We start from the raw sequence: 4,276 nt of genomic DNA on the forward strand, positions 1-4,276 counted from the left end.
ACTACGCGAATCAGCTCACCCGCCAGAACTGGCACAGTATGTGCGACGGCATGGAAAATCAGATGGTGCTCGCTAAAACTTGGCATATACTCAGATACTTCATCGATCCCGAAAATAGAAGAACTACCCAGAAACACAACCTGAGTAAGATTGTTCACACTTACCAGGGAACGGAGCAAGACTTGCTCAAAGAAATTAAAGATAGATATATTGGATCTACTCAAAAGAAGGGGCTAAAACCGTACACCGGTAAAGAAAACGCAGACCTTGACCGACCCGTTGCGATATCCGAGATTCGGGCAGCTTTGGACAATCTCCGGACAAGGTCCACCCCAGGCCCCGACGGTATATCGAACAAAAGTTTAAGAAACCTAGACGACGAATCTATAGAAGCCTTGACGAAGTACATTAATGTATGCTGGGAAAGGGGTAGCATCCCGCGGCAATGGAAGACTGCCCACGTGGTCATGATTCCAAAGCCTGGAAAGAAATTACAATTGGAAAACTTGAGACCCATCTCACTGACGCCGTGCGTGGGCAAGCTGATGGAGCACGTCATCCTCAATAGACTGAACGCCTACATAGAGGACAGAGGGCTCTTCCCTCACACCATGATAGGTTTTAGACTCAAATTGTCTACGCAGGACGTAATGCTACGCCTCAAACATCAGATCCTAGATGGAGACGAGAGCTCGTCCTTAGACACTAAAGCAATTTTGGGATTGGACTTAACAAAGGCCTTCGATAACATCGCTCACGAGGCTGTCCTAGAAAACTTACAAGAACTGGAAGTGGGTCGTAGAACTTACGATTACATAAAAGACTTTCTTTCCGACCGAAAGCTCATGTAACTATCGGAGGGGTCAGATCAGAGGACATAGAATTGGGTAGCCGGGGAACACCGCAAGGTTCCGTCCTGTCGCCATTTCTTTTTAATGACGCTATGATTGGGCTTCCTGAAATACTAGATCGGATAGAAGGCTTGAATCACAGCCTCTACGCTGATGACATCACCCTCTGGGTCACCGGAGGTAGTGATGGTCGAATTCAGGATATTCTCCAGATAGCGATCGACGCAATCGAAACATACGTGAAGCCGAGAGGTCTAGCGTGCTCACCGCAAAAATCGGAGTTGTTGCTTTACCAACCCACGATGAGAGGACGCAACCGTGCCTTGGAAGTCCCCAAAATCGAGCTCTTCGCTGATGGTAATCTCATTCCAGTTGTGACTAGCATCAGGATTCTCGGCTTGAGAATTCAGGCCAACGGTCAAAATACTGAAACCGTTAAATTTTTAGGGAAAAGCGTCCATCAAACCTCCAGACTTATTTCCAGGATATCAAGCAGACATCATGGAATGAAGGAGGGCCATTTGATCAGGCTAGTACAAGCGTTCGTCCTGAGTCGTATAGCGTACGTAACACCTTTCTTGAGACTAAGGGCGGACTAAAAGACCAAAATTAATACCATGATCAGGAAATCATACAAACAAGCTCTCGGGATACCAGTTACCACGTCCAACGAACGTTTTGAGGCGTTAGGAATTCATAATACATTGGAGGAACTAATAGAGGCGCAGAGAGTTGCCCAGCTAGAGAGACTCACAAAGACCTCGACTGGCCGTCATATTTTAATGACTCTAGGCATTCGGTACGAATCTCAATTCGGCACCAAACGCGAGATTCCATGTGAAGTATGGGAATGCATACACGTCCCTCCTATACCGAGGAATATGCATCCCGAGCACAACAAAGAAAGAAGACGCGAAAGAGCGAAAGCCTTACAAAAGAGATTCAAAAACTCTGAGAACGTGGTCTACGTGGACGCCGCGGAATACGCAGCCCGCGATGTCATGACCGTGGTAGCTATCGATTGCAACGGCAATTCCGTAACTAGCGGCACGATACTGACGCCGTCGCCGGATGCGGCAGAAGAGGCGGCCATTGCGATGGCCATGGCCTCCACGAGAGCTAAATTTATTGTCAGCGACTCTAAAACTGCAATTAGGAATTTCGCAAAGGGACGGATCTCGTCCGAGGCACTGAGAATTCTGGTCGGCTTCAAAGACCGGAGAAAGGTCCAAATTGTGTGGACACCGGCACACTTTTCTCTTCCCGGTAACGAGAACGCTCACGACGCGGCTCGAGGTTTGGCTAACCGAGCCGATCACGTCGAGGAAACATCTGAGCACTTCTCGCGCGCTGGGATGGGGAGGGACCGCATGGTCTCGTACAGAGACATAACTTCATTACAGATTGGAACGGGTTAAGTATCCTCCCCCTCACTGTACTCTCAACAAATGGAAGTCTGTAGCATGGCGCCTCTTACAGACAAATACATTCCCCAATCCGGTCCTGTACAGCCATTGTTACCCGGGGCTCTACACGAGCGAATGTAAGCTATTGGAGTAAAAATGGAGACACCGACCAAAAGAAACTTAAAAACTTTAAAACAACAACAAGACGTTTCGGCTTCGTTACTGAAGCCTTGTTCACAATGAGGCGAATAAAAGTTCATGCACGCTTATGTCCTCTTGAGCACGTGACGTAGGCAGCGCGTGTACGACGGGGGGAGGGTTCCTTCATTTCGATTAAGTGTATGACGTGTCGTCTGTATTTCCAGAGACTCGAGATAGAGCCACGATCTGAAGTTCCTTTCTTGGCCGATGATTGTGGAATTATCCCAATCAATCCCATGGCCCGTTGCACCCACGTGGTCGGCAAGAGCATTCGACGCCACACGCTTGTTTTTTACATCGTTCTGGTGCTGCCGTAATCTTTGCTTGAAGTTACCCGATTCACCTATGTAAGCGGAATCGCAATCTGCGCATGAAATCTTGTAGACTACGCCAGGAAACGATTCTCTTGGAAGCCTATCCTTACCGCCCACGAGTGCGTTCCGCAGCTTACACGCAGGCACGTGTGCCACCTCAACGTCATAACTACGCAGCACGCGGGACAAGGCTTCGCTTACACCAGGGATGTAGGGAATGGCAGCACGCTTTCTTGGTCGGGGATCAACCGGAACGGCAGGATTGGACAGGCGGCGTTCCACCCCATTCAAGAACGCCCGGGGATAGCCGCTTGCCGAGAGATCGTTTCGTACCCTGTCGAGGTCGGTGAAACGGTCTTCTGCTTTCGTACAAAGGCGGTTCGCACGGCTGAAGAGCGAGGCAGCAACAGACCTTTTGTGAGCGTCAGGGTGAACGGACCGAAAGTTTAGGTATCGGCCAGTGTGCGTATCCTTTCTGTACACATTAAACGAGAGCGTACCATCGCATCGGCTGACAAGCACGTCCAAAAATGGGAGTCTATGGTCGACCTCAGTCTCTACTGTGAATTGAATGGCCTTTTCTTGACTGTTCAAATGCGCAGTGAACGAAGCCAAGGCGCTGCGTCGAACCACACAGAAACAGTCGTCCACGTAGCGCAGAAAAATTCTTGGGCGTGGACTGAAGGAAGCGAGTGCGCGATTTTCCAACCATTCCATCGTAAGATTGGCAGCAGTAACAGAGACAGAGGCACCCATAGCGGTACCGTGGACTTGCCTGTAGAAGACCTTGTCGAAGCAGAAGTATGTATTCGCAAGGCAAAAGCAGAGGAGCCTCTTGAGGTCTGGAACGTCAATCGGCGACCTGTCTGGCAAAGTCCGAATGTAAGCTATGTACGGGCAGGGCAGACCTGCGCCATATTATTTGGGAATGTCCCCAGAAAAAGAATTCGTTAGGTGCTTTGCTATTAATTAAGACCGAGGAGCAGTGGGAGACCGTTCTGCGCAGCTCCTATCCGGATGTACAGATCCGGGTTGTCCTAATGGCCGAAGACGCCGCCGGAGCCCAAGGACTTCTGGCCGCCGTCTGAGGGGGTGAAGAGGCTCGGCCTCCTTTGCATCAAAACCATGTTGGACAAATAAATGTTGTTTCTCTCTCTCTTCGCCTTTATTTGGCGGGGCACGCGAGCGCCACCTCGTGGGGTTGACACTACCCAGGCAGCACAGAAAACGTGGCCAGCCTTTGGCTTATTTTTGGCCGATGCGTGGCCTGTTTGGCCATTGGCAAAGTTTGGACTGCCAGAGAACTTATGTTCTTTGGCATGCATTTGGTCACGGAATACTTCCCAGGCAGCGCAGAAAACGTGGTCAGCCTTTGGCTTATTTTTGGCCGATGCTTGGCCTGTTTGGCCATTGGCAAAGTTTGGACTGCCAGAGAACTTATGTTCTTTGGCATGCATTTGGTCACGGAATACTTGTTGTCTGTTCGGCCAGCCGAGGTCTTTAC

General features: G+C 49.9%; 1 pseudogene; it reads left to right on the forward strand.

Moving 5' to 3' along the window:
- Positions 1–1,357: 1,357 nt before the first annotated feature.
- Positions 1,358–3,860, forward strand: LOC144175755 (uncharacterized; annotated as a pseudogene).
- Positions 3,861–4,276: the final 416 nt, after the last annotated feature.

The sequence above is a fragment of the Haemaphysalis longicornis genome, unplaced genomic scaffold (assembly GCF_048455015.1).
Source record: "Haemaphysalis longicornis isolate Haplotype H1 unplaced genomic scaffold, Haemaphysalis longicornis Haplotype H1 scaffold_3, whole genome shotgun sequence".
NCBI lineage: Eukaryota > Metazoa > Arthropoda > Arachnida > Ixodida > Ixodidae > Haemaphysalis > Haemaphysalis longicornis.